General features: G+C 35.1%; 1 long non-coding RNA gene across 1 annotated transcript; it reads right to left on the bottom strand.

Moving 5' to 3' along the window:
- Positions 1-888: 888 nt before the first annotated feature.
- Positions 889-13,789, bottom strand: LOC116591318. The gene is made up of 2 exons (XR_004285946.1): positions 13,756-13,789; positions 889-987 (listed from the first exon to the last, which is right to left on the bottom strand). It is a non-coding gene; the product is annotated as an uncharacterized LOC116591318 (long non-coding RNA).
- Positions 13,790-20,354: the final 6,565 nt, after the last annotated feature.

The following is a 20,354-nucleotide window of genomic DNA, read 5'->3' as shown; positions in this document are numbered from 1 at the left end:
GCTCGGGGTTACCTTAAACTGTGATCCAAGACACAGTTGGGGCACTACTCTTCGAGCAGGAACCCCACAAGAGGCAGATCTGGAGAGACCCCAGGAGGAACAGCACCGGGGAAGGAATCTGCTAGGTTTGGAGACTGCAAACAGGATTGTGCACCAGAGATAAAACACTCGGTCACAGGCCAGGTGAGCACGGAGTATGGCTGGAGACCAGGGAGGCACACTGAGGCTTTTCTCTGAGGGCACACTGAGGAGTGGGGCACTAAGCTCTTGGGTTCTCTGGGCCAGAGATTGAAAGGCTGCCATTTTCTTTCCTGTCCTCCAAAGCTCTACAGAAAGCATTCAGGGTACAAAATCTCCTGACGATGAACCCAAGTAGACTACTTAGCCTGGCTCCTGCAAAGGTGGTGCAATTCTGCCACAGGCAAAGATATCTGAGAATCACTGTAATAAGCACTTCCCCCAGAACATCAGAAAGAACATCCAGCCAAGACCAAGTTCATCATTCAACAAGAACTGTGGAACTCCAGAGCTAGGGGAACACAACGCAGAGAATTCATGGCTTTTCCCATGATCCTTAGGTTTTGCAAAGTTAAATTTTTTTTAATTTTATTTTTTCTTATCCTATTTTTTAACTTTTCCTCTTAACTCTTTTACTGTTTTTAAACTATTTTATCTTAACAATACCTTTTAAAAAAAACTTTGTGAAATTTCATTGTTATGGTCATATTTTAATCCCTCCATTGTATTTAACATTATTTTTTGTGTGCATATAGGTTTTTCTTCTTTAAAATTCTGGAATACAACTTCTTCTAATAAATCAAAATATACCCTAAATCTAGCACATGGCTTTGTTCTAGTCTCCAGCCTGATCACATTCTCTCTTTTTTTTTTCTTTTTCCAACCAACTTACCTAATCAATTCCTTTTTTAGAATCCTTTTTTAAATTTCATCTTTACACTTATATTCCATCCCATCATCATGTTTATCCTTGTTTTTAGCATACATATCACTTTTTCTTTCCTTAAAATTTTGAGAGGTAGTTTCTTCTAAGAGACCAGAATAGAAATCAAGTGGATGGCTCTGTTCTATTCACTAGTCATATATATTTTTTTAAGTTTTTTTTCCCCCACCTTTCTTCTACCCCAAGTTTCAGATCTCTTCTGATTGGGTTAGCATATATTTTTCTTGGGTCTTTGCCACCCTTCTAGTATTTGATTCTCTCATTTGTATGAATGGAAAAAATGACAAGGAAGAAAAAATCACCACACACACACACACACACACACACACACAAAAGAGCAAGCCACAGTACTGATAGCTAGGGACCTAATCAATACAACATTGGTAATATGTCAGAACTAGAGCTCTGAATGATGATTCTCAAGGTGCTAGCTGGGATCAAAAAAGGCTTGGAAGATATTAGAGAAACCCTTTCTGGAGACATAAAAGAAAGAAAATCTAACCAAGTTGAAAGAAAAAAAAATCTATTACTGAGGTGCAATAAAAAAATGGAGGCTCTTACTGCAGGATAAACAGGGCAGAAGAGAGAGTTAGTGATATAGAAGACCAAATGACAAAGAATAAAGAAGCTGGCAAAAGAGAGACAAACAACTACTGGACCATGATGGCAGAATACGAGAGAAATGATATCATAAGATGAAAAAATATGAGAATAATTGGGATCCCAAAAGAAGAAGAAAGATAGAGGGGGGAAGAAGGTATATTGGAACAAATTATACTAGAGAATTTCCCTAATATGGCAAAAGGAACAAGCATCAAAATCTGGGAGGCACCAAGAACCCCACTCAAAATCAATAAAATAGATCCATACACATCATCTAATAATAAAACGTACTAGTCTTAGTGACAAAGAGAAAATCCTCAAAGCAGCTCGGGACAAGAAGTCTGTAACATATAATGGTAGAAATATTAAATTGGCAGCAGATATATCCACAGAGACCTGGCAGGCCAGAAAGAACTGGCATAATATATTCAGAGCACTAAATGAGAAAAATAAACAGCCAAGAATACCATATACAGCTGGGCTGTTATTGAAAACAGAAAGAGAGATAAAAAGCTTCCAGAGCAAACAAAAACTAAAAGGATTTGCAAACACCAAATCAGCCCTACAGGAAATATTGAAAGGGGTGCTCTAATCAAAGAGAGAGCCTAAAAGTAGTAGACCAGAAAAGAAGAGAGACAATATACAATAACAGTCGCCTTACAGGCAATACAATGGCACCACATTCAAAACTCTCAATAGTTACCCTGAGGTAAATGGGCTAAATGCCCCAATCAAAAGACACAGTGTATCAGATTGGATTAAAAATCAAGATCTATCAATATGTTGTCTATAAGAAACTTATCTTAGACCCAAAGACACCTCCAGATTCAAAGTGAGGGGGTGGAAAACAATTTACCATCCTAATGGACATCAAAAGAAACCCAGGATGGCAATCCTTACATCAGAAAAATTAGATTTTAAGCCAAAGACTATAATAAGAGATGAGGAAGGACACTATCGTATGTAAAGGGTCTGTCCAACAAGAAAATCTAACAATTTTAAATATCTATACCCCTAACATGGGAGCAGCCAACTATATAAACCAATTAATAACAAAATCAAAGAAACACATTGAAAATAATACAATAATAGTAGCGGACTTTAACACTCCCCTCACTGAAATGGACAGATCACCCAAGCAAAAGATCAACAAGGAAATAAAGGCTGTAAATGACACACTGGACCAGATGGACATCACAGATATATTCAGAACATTCCATCCCAAAGTGACAGAATACACATTCTTCTCTAGTGTACACAGAACGTTCTCCAGAATAGATAATATCCTGGGTCATAAATCGGGTCTCAACCAGTACAAAAAGACTGGGATCATTCCCTGCATATTTTCTGACCAAAAGGCTTGAAGCTAGAACTCAATCACAAGGGGAAAGTTGGAAATAACCCACATACATGGAAGCTAAAGAGTATCCTACTAAAGAATGAATGGGTAAACCAGGAAATTAAAGAAAATTTTTAAAAATTCATGGAAACAAATGAAAATGAAAACACAACTGTTCAAAATCTTGGAACACAGAAAAGGTGGTCCTGACAGGAAAGTATATAGCAATACAAGCCTTTCTCAAGAAACAAGTACACAACCTAAACCTACCTCTAAAGGAGCTGGAGAAAGAACAGGGGACAAAAAAAAAAAAAACCTAAAACCAGCAGGAGAACAGAAATAATAAAGATCAGCACAGACATCAATGAAACAGAAACCAAAAGAACAGTAGAACAAATCAATGAAATTAGGGGCTGATTCTTTGAAAGAATTAATATGAATAATAAACCCCTGGCCAGACTTATCAAAAAGAAAAAAGAAAGGACCCAAATAAATAAAATCATGAGTGAAAGAGGAAAGATCACAACACCAAAAAAATACAAACAATTATAAAAACATGTTATGAGCAACTATAAACCAGCAAATTTGACGATCCAGAAAAAATGGATGCATTCCTAGAGACATTCATAGAAACTACCAAAACTGAACAGACCCATAACCAGTAAGGAGATTGAAGTAGTCATCAAAAATCTCCCAACAAGCAAGAGCCCAGGGCCAGATGGTTTCCCAGGGGAATTCTACCAAACATTTAAAGAATTAATACCTATATTCCTGATACTGTTTCAAAAAATACAAATGAAAGAGAAACTTCTAAATTCATTTTATGAGGTCAGCATTACCATGATCCCCAAACCAGACAAAGACACTAACAAAAAGGAGAATTACAGACCAATATCCTTGATGAACATGGATGTGAAAATTTTCACCAAAATACTAACCAATAGGTTCCAACAGTACATTAAAAAGATTATTACCACAACCAAGTGGGATTTATTCCTGGGCTGCAAGGTTGTTTCAGTATCCACAAATCAATCAATGTGATACAATACATTAATAAAAGAAAGAAGAAAAACCATACTCTCAATACTCTCAATAGATGCTAAAAAAGCATTTGACAAAGTACTGCATCCTTTCTTAATCAAAACTCTTCACAGTGTAGGGATAGAGAGTAAATACCTCAATATCATCAAAGCCATCTATGAAAAACCCCCAGGAAATATCATTCTCAAGGGGGAAAAACTGAGAGCTTTTTCCCTAAGGTCAGGAACACCAGAGGGCTGTCCACTATCTGCACTGCTATTCAATGTAGTACTAGAAGTCCTAGCCTCAGCAATCAGACAATAAGAAGAAATAAAAGGCATCTGAATCAGCAAAGAAGAAGTCAAACTCTCACTCTTTGCAGATGACATGATACTTTATGTGGAAAACCCAAAAGACTCCACTCCAAAACTGCTAGAACTCATACAGGAATTCAGTAAAGTGTTGGGATATAAAATAAATGCACAGAAATCATTTGCATTTCTATACACCAACAGCAAAACAGAAGAAAGAGAAATTAAGGAGTCAATCCCATTTACAATTGCACCCCAAACCAAAAGATACCTAGGAATAAACCAATCAAACAGGCAAAAAATCTGTACTCAGAAAATGATAAAGTACTCATGAAAGAAATAAAGAAATTGAGAAAGAGACAAAGAAAAACTTTCTTTCCATGCTCATGGATTGGAAGAACAAATATTGTGAAAATGCCTATGCCACCTAAAACAATCTACACATTCAATGCAATCCCTATCAAAATACCATCCTTTTTTTTTTTTCAAAGAAATGGAACAAATAATCCTAAAACTTATATGGAACCAGAAAAGACCCCAAAGAGTCAGAGGAATGTTGAGAAAGAAAACGAAAGTTGATGGTATCACAATTCCAGACTTCAAGCTCTATTACGAGGCTGTAATCCTCAAGACAGTATGGTACTGGCACAAAAACAGACACAAAGAGAAATGGAACAGAATAGAGAGCCCAGAAATGGACCCTCAACTTTATGGTCAACTAATCTTCAACGAAGCAGGAAAGAGTGTCCAATGGAAAAGACAGCCTCTTCAACAAATGGTGTTGGGAAAACCGGATAGCCACATGCAGAAGAATGAAACTGACCATTTCCTTACACCACATACAAGAATAGACTCAAAATGGATGAAAGACTTCAATATGAGAAAGGAATCCATCAAAATTCTTGAGGAGAACACAGGCAGACACCTCTTTGGCCTCAGCCACACAACGTCTTCCTAGAAACATCGCCAAAGGCAAGGGAAGCAAGGGCAAAAATGAACTATTGGGACTTCATCAAGATCATAAGCTTTTGCACAGGAAAGGAAACAGTTAACAAAACCAAAAGACAATGACAGAATGGGAGAAGATATTTGCAAATTACATATCAGATAAATGGCTAGTACATAAAATCTATAAAGAACTTATCAAACTCAACACCCAAAGAACAAATAATCCAATTATGAAATGAGCAGAAGACATGAACAGACATTTCTGCAAAGAAGACATCCAGATGGCCAAAAGACACATGTAAAAGGGCTCAACATCACTTGGCATCAGGGAAATACAAATCAAAACTACAGAGAGGTACCACCTCACACCAGTCAGAATGGCTAAAATTAACAAGTCAGGAAAACGACAGATGTTGGAGAGGATGTAGAGAAAGGGGAACCCTCCTACACCATTGATGGGAATGCAATCTGGTACAGCCACTCCGAAAAACAGCATGGAGGTTCCTCAAAAAGTTGAAACTAGAGCTACCTTATGACTGAGCAATCACACCACTTGGTATTTACCCTAAAGATACAAATGTAGAGATCCAAGGGGGCATGTGCACCTAAGTGTTTATGCCAGCATTGTCCACAATAGCCAAACTATGGAAAGAACCTAATGTCCATCAACAGATGAATGGATAAAGAAGAGGTGGTATATATATACAATGAAATACTCTGCAGCCATTCAAAGAAATGAACTCTTGCCATTTGCAATGATGTGGATGGAACTAGAGGGTATTATGCTAAGCGAAATAAGTCAATCAGAGAAAGACAATTATCATATGACCTCTCTGATATGAGGAATTTAAGAGGCAGGGCAGGGGCTTGGAAGGTAGGGAAGGAAGAAATGAAACAAGATGGGATCGGGAGGGAGACTAACCATAAGAGACTCTTAATCTCACAAAACAAACAGAGTTGCTGGGGGATGGAAGGGTAGGGAGAGGGTGTTTGGGTTATGGACATTGGGGAGGGTATGTGCTATGGGGAGTGCTGTGAAATGTGTAAGCCTGATGACTCACAGACCTGTACTCCTGAGGCAAATAATACATTATATGTTAATAAAAAAATTTAAAAAAACAAAGCATTTTGGGGGATTTTAGGGTTCCAATTTGGTACACTTAGCAAGATGATGCACTGAGTGTAAAATCACTGAATCACTATATTGTACACTTGAAACTAATATAACACTGTATGTTAATTATACTTCAATGAAAATCATTAAAAAATGACAATTTATTACAAAAATGTCCTAATTTAAGTTCCGTTCATCTCTTAGTTTTAAAAAATGATTCTCTCCCCAATTACATATGTAACTTAGTCATAGTAGAAATATTTTAAGTACTCAATATGCACATCTAATTAATGGCTGCCATATTGGGCAGAGTAAATATACAACAATCAATCATGGCAGAAATTCTTTTTTTTATTTTATTATTTTTTTATTATATTCAGTTAGCCAACATATAGTACATCATTACTTTTAGATGTAGTGTTCAACAATTTATTAGTTACATATAATATCCAGTGCTCATCACATCATGTGCCTGCCGTAATACCCTCCACCCAGCTACACTATCCCCCTACCCCCCACTCCCCTCTGTAACCCTCAGTTTGTTTCCCAGAGTCCAGAATCTCTCATGGTTTGTCTCCTTCTCTGATTTCTTCCCATTCAGTTTTCCCTCCCTTTCCCTATGGTCCTCCATATTATTCCTCATGTTCTGTTAAAGTTTGTTATTTCTTCCTATTTCAGCTTTGGTAGTTTTTATGTTTCTAGGAATTTACCCATTTCTTCCCACTGTACTGCCCAATTTGTTGGCATATAATTGCTCATAATACTTTCTTGTAATTGTTTTGTATTTCTGTAAGTTTATTGTGATTTCTCCTCTCTCATTTGTGGTTTTGAGTCCTTTTTTCTTTTCTTCTTGATAAATCTGGCTAGGGGTTTATCAATTTTATTGTTTCAAAGAACAGCTTCTAGTCTCACTGATCTGTTCTACTGGGTTGTTTTATTTCTATATTATTTATTTCTGTTCTGATCTTATTTCCCCTCTTCTGCTGGTTTTAGGCTTTACTTGCTATTCTTTTTCCAGCTCCATTAGGTATAAGATTAAGTTGTCTATTTGAGTCTTTTTTTGTTCTTGAGGAAGGTCTGTATTGCTATATACTTCCTTCCTATGATTGCCTTTACTGGGTCCTGAAGATTTTGGACTGTTGTGTTTTCATTTTCATTTTCTTCCATGTATTCATTCTTTAGTAGGATGTTCTTTAACCTCCATGTATTTGTGGTCTTTCCAAATTTTTTTTCTTATGGTTGACTTCACATTTCATAGAGTTGTGATCTGAAAATACACATGGTATGATTTTGTATTTGTTAAAACCTGATTTGTATGACCTCATATGTGATCATTATGGAGACTGTTCTATGTGCACTTGAAAAGAATGTGTACTCTGCTGCTATAGGATGAAATGTTCTAAGTATATCTGTTGAGTCCATCTGGTCCAGTGTGTCATTCAAAACCACTGTTTCCTTGCTGATTTTCTGTTTTCATGATCTGTCCATTGCTGTTAGTCGGGTAAAGTCCCCAACTATTATTGTATTATTATTGATTAGTTTAAGTTTGTTAATAATTTATATAGTTGGGTGCTCCCAAGTTGGGGGCATAAATATTTACAATTGTTAGATCTTCTTGTTGAATAGACACTTTATTATGATATAGTGCACTTCTTCATCTCTTATTACAGTTTTTGGTTTAAAATCTAGTTTGTCTTATATAAGTATAGCTTCTCCAGTTTTCTTTTGATGTCCATTAGCATGACAGATGGTTCTTCACCCCCCCACCACTCTCAATCTGAAGGTGTCTTGGGTTTAAAATGAGTCTCAGGTAAGCAGCATATTGATGGGTCTTTTTTTTTTTTTAATCCATTCTGATGCCCTATGTCTTTTGATTGGAACATTTAGTCCATTCACATTCAGAGAAATTATTAGATATGAATTTAGTGCCATTGTATTACCTACAAAGTTGCTGGTCATATAGATTGTCTCTTCCCTTTCTAGGCTTTGTTGATCTCAGTCTCTCTTTCCCACTCAGATGGTCCCTTTTAATATTCTTTGCAGAGCTGGCTTAGTGTTCATGAACTCTTAATTTTTTGCTTGTCCTGGAATCTCTTTATCTCTCCTTCTATTGTGACATATAGATATAGAAGATAAAGTGCTTTTTCCATTCATTGTCATTATATCAGTTGATTTTGCATATCAGTTATAGCATTTTTCATTTTGGCCTGACTAGTTTTTAAGTCTTTTATATCTGCAGACAGGGTTTCTCTGGTGTCTTCTATGCTTCTTGCAAGTCCAGCTATCATTCTTACGATTACTGTTCTAAAATCTTGTTCAGATATATTGCTTAAATCTCTTTTGAGAAAATCCCTAACTGTGGTTTCTTCTTGAGCTTTCTTTTGGGGAGAATTCCTCCATCTTGTCATTATGTCTAGGTTTCCGTCTTCTGTGTGTTATGAAAGCTTGTTATGCTTCATGCTCCTGAGAATAATACTATATTAAGAAGGGGCCCTACACTGTCCAAGTACTGGTGCTTCAGGAAGTATTTCTGGTGCATGCTGTGTGCACTCTGCTGCTGTACTTGGTGCTCCTTCTCACAGGCCAGTCCTCCTCAGAGTTCCTCCTTGCTTGTAGTGGGGACTGTTTGGGCCTTCAGGTATCCTTTGGTTTGTTTGTTAAGATAAGCCTGGTAATAAAGAAAAAAAAGGAAAAAAGAAAGAAGGAAAAAAAAAAAGGACTGATCCAAAGAATGAGAAAAGGAAACAAACAAGCCAACAAATGAACAAAAAACTATAAGCCTGATGCCAAAGAGGAAAAAAAAATTAAATATTTAGAAGAATAATTTAAAAAATTAAAAATTAAAAAAAAAAAAAAAACCTGGTCCCATTTCCACCAGAACTGAAGCTGACCTTTGGAGCACTCTAGTATCAGTAACCTTGATGCATGTGGAGGGTCCGTGTTGGTCTGAGGAGGAGGTTTGCTGCACAGGCTCACAATCAGATCTGTCCTTGTAATGATGTCCCCACCAGGAGCAAGGGGACAGGGTTTGGCATAAATGACTCAAAGCATTGTGTTTCTCCCTTGAAGTCCAACTGTGTTGGTGGGCAGGGGAAGGGAAAGATGGCATCATGCTGCTCTCTCATCGCTGGAGAGAGCAACTCACAGACACAGCAGTTCATGAGGCCCTCACAGAAAGTGAACATCTTCTCTTTTGTGCCCCAGGCTTTCATCAGATCCTTGGCCTCAACCTGTTTGTGCCCAACCTTCAGCTTGCCGGGTGCCACAGTTCTCCTGTGTTTTATCTCTGACTGGAGGGTGGGATTCGAAACAAGAAGTCTTAAAGTACTGGCCACTTACAGACCCACCCTCTCCCAGAGGAAAGCCTTGCAGCACTGTGCCTGACACTTTTCTGTCCCAGAGTGACAGAGTGAATGATCGGTGTCTATGCTGAAACACAGCAAAAAAGCTGTGACCAGGTTATTCATTGTCTGTATGCGCCTCTCTCCCCTGATGTTGAATGGCCACTCAATACTGCCAGGCAGTTCTTTGTTCTTGAAAAGCAAAATACACTCTTTCAAATGCACTCCAGGAAGGTGAGCGTTCACTCAACATGTGATCCAGGGGATCCCTACACCACAGCATCTTACTCAAACCACTGCTCTCTCCCACCCGCTCCCTCTATCCCTGACTTTGCTAAAATGGTTTCTCTCCCTCTTTAACACCTCAACTTTTCTCTCTCCCAATTCTCTCATCTGTCACATTCTCTCCGTCCAGTTGTGCAGATTGTTTTCTTAATCCTCAGATCAATTTCCCAGTTCTTCAGAATGATTTGATATGGATCGAGCTGTGTCTGAGGGACAAGGCAAACCCAGGGTCCCCCTTATTCCATCAACTTAACTCCTCTGTTGCTATTCTTTGTTATTTACTAAATCAAAGTAACTTGCATTTAGTTATACTTTCTTAATCGTTTTACCACATAACCTGCAAATAATGTTACCTTCCATATTGTACCTATATCACAATAGCATTTTTTATTCATTCATAGTCAAAGGGAAGTATATAAGTACAATATTATATAATTTTATGAATGTATTTAAATATTAAAATTAATGTTTGACATTTTTATCCATAAAATAAAATTTAAATAATTTAAAGACATTAAATACATTTAAAATGAAATCTATATTAGGATGTTAATAAGAGTTTAAAATATTCTAGTTATCTGTTGAGAGTCTTTGTAAATTTTATATTCCTAAACTCAGTACATTTCAGTCTTGCTCAAGTTCAAAATTTACTTGCATAGAAAGTGATTGAGTCAGTGTCACAAATTTATCAAATTATAAAATTCTGACTCAACCTTAAAAATCTTCATGTAGGACCACTGTTTAAAAGAGAACAATTTATCAATGTCTAATGAGAAATATAAAGGTTTATAAGAATAAACACACATCTTCTGGTTAATGCATTCTACAAAAATCCAAGATACATAGATATAAAATCATTCTCAGAATATAGTCTGGCATGGATAGCATCAGAAACAGGAAAATTTATAATAGATGTTTAAATTGCAATGCATTATTTAGTTTGAAGCATTTATTTATCTTTTCATTTAATTCGATTAATTAAAGGCCTTAAATGTGTGATGCACTGGGTAAGGTATAGAAATTCACTAAGATGCTACACCAAACTCCAGTATTATTTCCTGGAAATCTGTCAAAATTCTAGAAATATATGTTAATTTTAACCTGTTATCAAGGCGAGAAAAACACATAGCATTGTGTGGAAGTACAATGTGGTTAAGTCTACAAAAGTAAATAAGGAAAGACTAATCAAGTAGGTGGTAATATGTTTTTACTAATAAACGAATACTGTTACCTAGACCAAATAGGTTTAGGTTACAGAACTACATGCAGCATTTTCAACTGAAACATGCTTGGATGGACATCAATACACTTTTCCTTTATTACTTTCTTTCTTCTGTACCTTTTTGCTGACTAATCCTTCTGCCAATTAATTGTGTCTATTTGCTCATGCATTCAATAACTTCTAGTCAAGTTTTATGGTCTTAAAGCCATTGTTGTGTGATATTATATACCTCTTTGTAGATATAATATGGGCCAATTTTGTGACTTAACAACAGGTAATTATGTCAATTTTCAAAAACTCAAAAAAGGAATTTTACTTTAAAACTGAAATATCATCTACTGAAAGATCATCTATCATCTCAAATAAGGGTTTCTGGTTTCAATAACTTATTTTGTATGAAAAGAAATAAAAGAACCATAATAGTATGGTAGTATATGGTAAATCTAAATGAATAATCATTTAATAAAACTGGAATCATGTTTTAGTGGTGCAACTTAAAATATGTTTTTAATCTTTAAAGAAAAATATAGACATGTAAGTATTGAGATTAAAAGCTTGGAATGAAATACTCATTGAGGAATTTTGATAATTAATATAAACTTTATCTTATAAAGAACTGTGTACATACTAGCTAGGTATCTTCAAAAAAATTTATTTGTAATCTTACAGAAATGGATTATTTTGCAAAAAAATTATATAGCTTATTGTTATTATTAAAAATGGGAATTATGTTAATATAAACAATGTTTTCTATTTGTCTTTCAAGATTTTCAAATAAAATTCAATATATATAAAATACTTTTATATGATATAAAATGATATGATTTAAAATACTTTAAATAATTAAAAATGAGACATCTTAAAATATTCAAAATGACTATGCACCAAGTTATATTCAAATAGACTAATTTGTCATAGCTTATATGTTATTAACACATTATAAAATATTTTTCTCTGCTATTCTAAAAATATTTTTCACAAGACACAAAATCCTGATTAAGTAGTAAATAGTTTTCCTCTAAAATGTAGGACATGTAGGTGAATGAATCTTCCAAAATAGGTGGGTGTGTAACTTTGTGGAAAATAAACTGATCATTCAAAATATTAAGCATCAAACCTCCATTTACAAGAACAAAAGTTATTCTTAAACAAGGTTGCCTGACATTTCTATCATCAATTTTTAAACCAATAAATAATAGCTGGCATTTTATGAAATTCTCAAAAGAAATAAAAACTAAAAACACCATCATATGCTGATCTACATTATATTCCCATTATTTTGATAATCTAAGTTCAGAAATTTCCTACTGGAGTATCAGTGACTTTTTTTATAGGTAAAATCAATAAATGATACTATTAGTAGGAACATTTACACAGTAAAAGTTGATCTAAGAAACAGGGCAAGGAGAAAGCTGTTTGCCTCTTATTTCCTTATCTTAGAAATAACACCATTATTTTTACCACATTCTATTTATTATAATTTGTATAATATATTATATATTTATTAGAAATGAGTCACAAAGTACAGCCCACCCTTAAGTGGTGGAGAATTAGCTTTCACCTTTTGAATGACAGAAATATCAAAGGATGTGTGGACGTGTTTTCAAACCACAATCAACTCTCTGGCTATAAATTATTTACACCCATCCACATACAAAATACAGATACATTCCCCCCCTTTCCTAGCTAACCTCTTTAATACTTCATCCCCAAACAGCATCTGCTCAAAGGCTAGAATCTTGTTATGTAAGTCAGGTACATGGGAAGAAGTAGTTCTCCTTAAGTATAGCTTCTTGATTATAGTTTTCTTAAACTATAAAACTAAAGACATAAATTAGCTTTTCCACATACATATGGCATATAATAATAAGATAGGTTTGGGATAACTGCAATAGGCATTTCTGTTCAAAAAGGAGAATATTTGGAAACACAAAGGACTTCATAGCGATTTTGAAATTCAGCCTGGTACACACAGAAAGTTTGTTGGTTACATCTCAGGGACTGGGAATAATTTTTCATGGCTTGTAACTCTGAACTCATCATCACCATTCTCTTTTAATGAAAGATAGTATGTGTTTGCAGGTAAGTAAATCTCTCAGCCTACTTCATATTTACAGAAATTTGGGGGTCCAAAGTTCTCAATTCATTTTGCATTTTCTCTCTTACAGTCTGATCCAGTGTGTTTCTACAAATATAACATGTTTGAAAACTGTGTGGTCTTCTGATAAATCTTACTGAAATCCACTTCAGTAGATAAAAGCTTCCCATAAATATTCTTTCAGATAATATCTACCTTTAGCTTCTACTGAAGGAAAATGTCCATAAGCTTATTAGGATCTCTATTACTTAAAATGCCTGGGGAATATCCTCAAAATCTATTCAGTGCCCCTTGTCTGACTTCATGCCTTCTGAGGCACCACTACTGATCTTTCTGGTGTCTTTCTCATTCCCTGAAAGTTATCTCCTTTTCCAAACCCCCTCCCATTTTTTGAGGTATAATTAAATAATACAATTATATTTAATGTTGCACACATGACCTGGTATTTGTATACACTGTGAAATGATCACCACAGTCAGGTTAATTAACATACCTATCACTTCACATAGCTACCTTTTGTGTGTGTGTGTGTGTGTGTGTGTGTGTGTGTGACAGAGAGAGAGAGAGAGAGAGAGAGAACGAGAGAGAGAGAGAGAAGAACACGTAGGTTCTACTCTCTTAATTTTAGCATTAGTTGCTATCTGAAGAGGCTGAAATTTTCAAAATCAGAAGTTTAAGCTTATTTTTTGGTAAGAATCTTTTTATTACCTCACATTTCCACTCTGAAATCTTCATGTAAATGTGAAGAAGATAGGTGACACCTTCAACATTTTGTCTGGAAATCTCTAGCTACATCACCAACTTCATGACAAATTTTCCTCACTTCTCTTTAAGCCCTCACTCATAGCCTCTTCAAAAGCCATCATGTCTTTACAAACATTTACTTCAACAACTTTCAAACTTTTAATAAGACTTTCCTCAAAGTTCTTCCAGATGATGCCTAGTATATCTAGTTCCAAGGACACTCAAATTTGGTTCCCTTTCTCTAAGGTAATGCTTCTGGTACCAAAATCTGTATTAGTTATCTATCGCTACTAATACATTACCCTAAAACTGAGTGCCTTAAAATAGCATTAATATTAATATTGATATTTATTATCTCACAGTTTCTGTATTTCAGGAATCTAGGGACAGTTTAGCTGAGCTTAGCTGGGTAATTATAGCTTGGAGTCTTCCTAAGATTGCAATTAATTGGTCAGCTAAGGCTGTAGTCATCTGAAGGATCCAGACAGAAACTGAAGGATCCAATTCCAAGATGGATATTGGAAGAAAACCTATATTTCTTTTTGGCTGGGTTTTCTTTTATTTTTTAAGATTTTATTTATTTATTTGACAGAGATACACTGAGAGAGGGAACACAATCAGGGGAGTTGGAGAGGGACAAGCAGGCTTCCCACCGCGCAGGGAGCCCAATGCAAGGCTGGATTCCAGGACTCAGGAATCATGACAGGAGCCGAAGGCAGACGCTTAGTAACTGAACCTAACTGAGCCACCCAGGCGCCCCATCTTATTGGCTGTTTTCAAAAGTCTCCGTTCTTTACCCCACAGATCTCTATAAGGGTTACTAGTGTATTCTCACATCATGACAAGTGGCATTCTACAAAACTAGTGTTCTCAGAGGAAGGAACATATAGGTGACAATGAATTTAAGGACTAAACCTCAGAAATCATTTACCATTACATCTGCTAATTCCATTGGTCACAATGAGCAACCCCTATATAAGGCAGGAGAGTATACACAAGGGCATGAATACCAGGAGGTGGTAATCACTGGGGGGCATCTTGGAGGCTGGCTGCCATATCCACCAATTAAATGGAAAAATGAAGAGGGCAAATAGCATAATATATGCTAAATGTAGATTTAACTTCCTCTCTGAAGCTACTCTGAACTTAAAAGATAATTGTATTCATTTTACTGTAAATAATATGGAACAATAATATGGAACAGCATGAAGGAAATAGTTAAGCAGTTAAAATCCTAATTCGATGCATATTACTAGTGGCAGAATGATTTAAATAAGAGATTGTGATTTGTATTTTTTTAAAGGGGGTATCTGCTATGTATTTTTTACTTAATTAGTAATGATCTTAAAACAACAGGACACATATGGAAGACATAAGAATGGATTTTATACTTGCCTACAAAATCACAGAAGATTACATCTGCTTTGTTGTAAACATCTTGGAAAACACAGAGAAGAAAATGTCAAGGTTCTTCGTATGTAAGCTCCTTTTTTCTTAATCTCCTCAGGGACAATTGTATTTTTAATTTTTTTCAGAGGAAGGGAGTGAGCAGGGGGTAGGGTGGGGGGAGATGTGGAGAGGGGCAGAAGGAGAGGAAGAGAGAGAATCTCAAGGAGGCTACATACCCAGCACCAAGCCTTTTGCCGGGCTTCATCTCAAGACCCTGAGATCATGACCTGACCTGAAATCAAGAGTTGGATGGTTGACTGAGACACCCAGGAGCCCCAGTGGCTAATTTTAAATTAAATAAAACAAGTCCTGGCTGATCAAAGAATCTTTATCATTGGCTTTGACCATTCTGTTTATCAAAACTAATACACACACGCCACACAGACATACGCACGCGTGCACACACACAACTGATCAATGCCAGAGAAGAGATACACAATTCTCATTTTAAAAAAGCAACAAAAACGTCATTTTTTTCAGAATCATAAAATTCCATGTAGTTTTTCTTAAATAGAGACATTATCTTTCATTTCCACATGAAATTGGCTAATTCTTATACTGGTTTATATATTTCCAAATAGTATCTGAAGACTGAGTGACTAAAACATACATTTACAAATATTTTGATGCTTAGTAATTTAAATAAAACATCTATATTATTTACTATCTTTTCTTCTGTTAGAAAAGTTTGAATATAGGTTTAGATGTAATGGTAAGAAGTCTTTTTTTTTTCTTTTTGCCTTTAAGAATGCCAATTTCCAACTCAGAGACAATTATTACCCAGTCATGTCTGCATCATACAATTTTTAAAAATATTCTACTCCTCTATGTATAACCAAGTTGTCATGTTCAAGGGGCCACAGTAAATGATTCAAAAATAGCTTCTAAAGATTTTGAAATACACAAAACCAAGTTTAAAGACAAACAAATATAGATTATTTAGATGTATGTGTATCTGCAGTTCTTTGGCAGAACACTTACTAGAATGAGTAGTTTAAACTGTCTTATACTAAATGGTCAATTTAACTACAATAAATATTTCCAGGCTTATTTTTTATTAGACAGTCTGATAGGAGACACATTGGTCTGTCAGCCTGAGAGGTTCATTTTTGGTTTTGGTAGATATGTCACGAAAAGAATTAGGCAAAACAAATACTGATAAATGGAGAATTGCCTCAACATAAAGCAGTCTTTGTTGAAAGAAACTATACGGGAAAACTGATGAGGAAAAGCAGTAAAACTATACAGATATATATTTTTTAAAGACTTTATTTGTTAGAGAGACAAATAAAGAAAGAAGAGTGGCAGGCAGAGGGAGAAGCAGACTTCTCGCTGAGCAAGGAGCCCAACGTGGAACCTGATCCCTGAATCCTGGGATCATGACCTGAACCGAAGGCAGATACTTACCCGACTGAGCCACACAGGCCTCCCTATAAAGATACATTTTTATAAACAGATGCTACATTCAGAATAATTTTTCCTTAAATAGCAATGTACCATTCTTGAATTATTTATTAGGAATCATTTTCTTGACCCTCCTATAATTTGAAGTTTCGAATCACTTTAGGAGTCTTCAAAGAATATTGTTCCGGAGGACTTTCCAGAACAGTTCATTGTTTTTATTCTGAAATAATTATAGGTTCAAAGGGAGTTGAAAAAGGGGGGGTAGGAATCCAGGGGGTCTCATGGTACCTTTCACTCAGTATACCAAAATGGTAATAACCTATGTAACTATAATACAATATCAAAGACAGAAAATCATCACTGGTACTATCCACTGAGCTTATTCTGATTTTACTAGTTTTACGTGCATGTCTATGTGCATGTGTGTGCATTTAAGACAATTTCAAATTCAGAGATGATTATAATTAATCAAGTATCATCTGCCATATCATATTATTCAACTATATCTTTTTTTAAAAAAATATCCTATCCTTCTACATATAACCAAGCTGCCATGTTCACGGAATCACAATCAATAAACTAATTTAAAGATAATTTTTAAATTTGTGTGTGATAGAAATTCTAGTAATCCCATAAATCCATTTAGAGAGAGTTGATATCGTTGTAACATTGAATCTTCCCATCCATGAACACCCTAGTCAATCTTTTTACATAGGTTTTCTTTCTTTCATCTTCATTTTGTAATTTAGAGCATATAGATCTATACAAGTGTATACCTATAGTTTTTTCATGTCTGATTTGAGTAGCAGCTTAATTCTGGTCTCATAAAGTGAGTTTGGAAGTGTCTCTCCTCTTTTATTTCCTAGAAGAGACTGTATAAAATTGGTGTTCAATTTAAGTGGTTGGTATAATTCTCCAGTGAAGTCTCTGGACATGGAGAGTTCTTTGGGGTGGGGAGATTAAATATGAATTAAATTTATGTAATTGTTATAAGGATAGACACATTATTTCATCTCAGTTGATTTTTCCTAGTTTGTCATTTTAGAGGAAATCATAATTATCTTCTTCCAAATTTTCAAGTATATAAATGTCCAATTGCTCATATTTCCCTTATTATTTTTCCAATGGCTGTAAGATATGTAATAAGGCCCTTATTTCAATCCAGTTACAACTGATTTATAGGGGGAGGGGGGGTTCTCATTATTTTCATCAAGACCATTAGAGCCTATCAATTATATCGATTTTTCTTGAAGAACCATATTTTATTTGCTTGATTTTCTGTATCCTTTTAATTTCTCGATTTCTACTCTTATATTTAGTATTTCCTTTGTTCTTCTTGCTCATGGTTTCTTTTCCCTGTATTTTTCTGTCTTCTTGGGTGTGGGTGGAATGGAACTTGGGTTACTAAATTGAAACTTCTCATTTCTAATGTCAGCTTTTAGTGGTATAAATTTCCCTCTTGATACTACCTTTACTGCATCCCAAATGTCTTTTTTTTTTTTTAAGATTTATTTACTTATTTTAGAGACAAAGAAAGAGAATGTGAGAGCAGGTCAGAAGCAGAAGGACAGAAAGAATCTCAAGCCCACTCCCTGCTGAGCTCAGAGCCAGAAGCAGGGCTTTCTGTGGGTAGTCAGATGCTCAACCAACTAAGCCACCAGGCTTCCCCCAGATGCTTTTAAATGTGTATTCATTTTCATTTAGTTCTATATTATTATTTCATTTTCTCTGAAACCCCCTATTAAACCCTTAAATTATTTAGAAGGCTGTTAACTTCCTTCTATTTAGAAATTTCCCCCACTTTCTTTCTGTTACCCACTTTCTGGTTTGGTTCTAGTACAATCAGAGAACACGTACTGAGTAATTTTAGTTCCTTTAAATCTGTTGAGGCATGTTTTATCATCCAGAATATTGACTACCTTGGTGAATCTTCCTTGGGCACTTGATAAACAATGTGCAGGGTTCTATATACGTCAATTAAAACCTGTTGATTGTGCCTTGTCAGATCTTCTACCTTCACACTGATTTTCTTTCTAAGCAGTTCTATCAGTTCCTGAGAGGGGGTGTTAAATTTCTACTCTAACTATGGGTTTGTCTATTTCTCCTTTCAGCTCTCTCAGATTTTGCTTCATGTATTTTAAGGCTCTGATTTTTGATGCATACACTTTTACAATTATGTCTTCTGATGGATCAGTACTTTTATTGATATATAATGTTTCTCTTTGTCTCTAGTGGTTTTCTTTTTCTTTTTTCTAAAATCTATTCTGTCAAATATATAGCCACTTCTCCTTTGTTTTTCTTAATTAAGATTTGGTATGTCCTTTCTGTCATTTAACTTTTAAATTTATCTATGTGTTACTTTGAAATGAGTTTGTTAGCAGTATATAGTCATCTCATGCTTTGTACTGAAACTACCACTCTCTGACATTTGTTTAAGTCATTTACATTAAAGTAATTATTAAAATGCATTTTACAGTTCCAGAAAGTAAAAGAGCACTAACATGCAAACATACATGCACACTGATGGGGCTATGTCATAGAGATGGGGTACAAATCTAATATATAAAAAACACATAAGTCTACATGGATTCTTAAATAAATAACTGAATAAATGAATAAGTGGGAAAAATAGGCAATCACCCATGCAAAAGGATTCAAAAGAAATTATGGAGATATTCCAATTCAAATATGTGGAGCATAACTCCTCAGTCCTCGAGTATGGGTTGTGCATAGTAACTTCTTTCCAAAAAGCAGAGCATGGGAAGTGTAAAAAGAGATCTGACAGCACTGCCAAACCCCTGTAATCAAGGTCAACATTAACAGTATCAATAGAGTGAAGAGTCATGTTGATAGTATGTACCCTTGATATCCTTGATTAAAATGGCACTTTATAACTCTCTTGTCTTCTTCCCAAAAATCCATAGCCCAAAATGTAATAATGATGCAAATATCAGACCAGTTCCAAATGAGGGATATTCTATAAAACACCTGACCAATACTCTTCAAAAGTGTCAAATCATAAAAACCAAAGAAAATCTTAGGAATCTCATAGCCAAGAGAAGACTATAGGGACATGAAGAATAAATGTAACATTGTTTCTGGTTTGTATTCCAGATCAAAAAACTGATATCATTATAAAAGTAGGAAATATGAATGAAGTTTGGCCTTTAGCTAATAGTAATGTATCAGTATTGGCTCATTAGTTGTTATAAATATACCATACCAACACAAAATATTAACAATAGTGGAAATTAGGTGTCTTTATACTATCTTCACAATTTTTCTGTAACCTAAAACTCTTTCAAATATAAAGCTTATTTAAAATAAAATAATAACAAAATAATTGTTCATAATGCTCTGGTACTATGTACCACTTAAAAAAAAAGAAATTGTTTTCTGGTTCTTCACAGAGAGTCTATTCTGTCCACTTCAAAATCCATGATATCATACTTTAAATATCTGAACCTCTTTCTCCATTATTAGATTATCATATAAAATCAGCAAAAAGTGTTCCT

The sequence above is a fragment of the Mustela erminea genome, chromosome 5 (assembly GCF_009829155.1).
Source record: "Mustela erminea isolate mMusErm1 chromosome 5, mMusErm1.Pri, whole genome shotgun sequence".
Lineage (NCBI taxonomy): Eukaryota > Metazoa > Chordata > Mammalia > Carnivora > Mustelidae > Mustela > Mustela erminea.
This window is presented reverse-complemented; position numbering and strand designations above follow the sequence as displayed.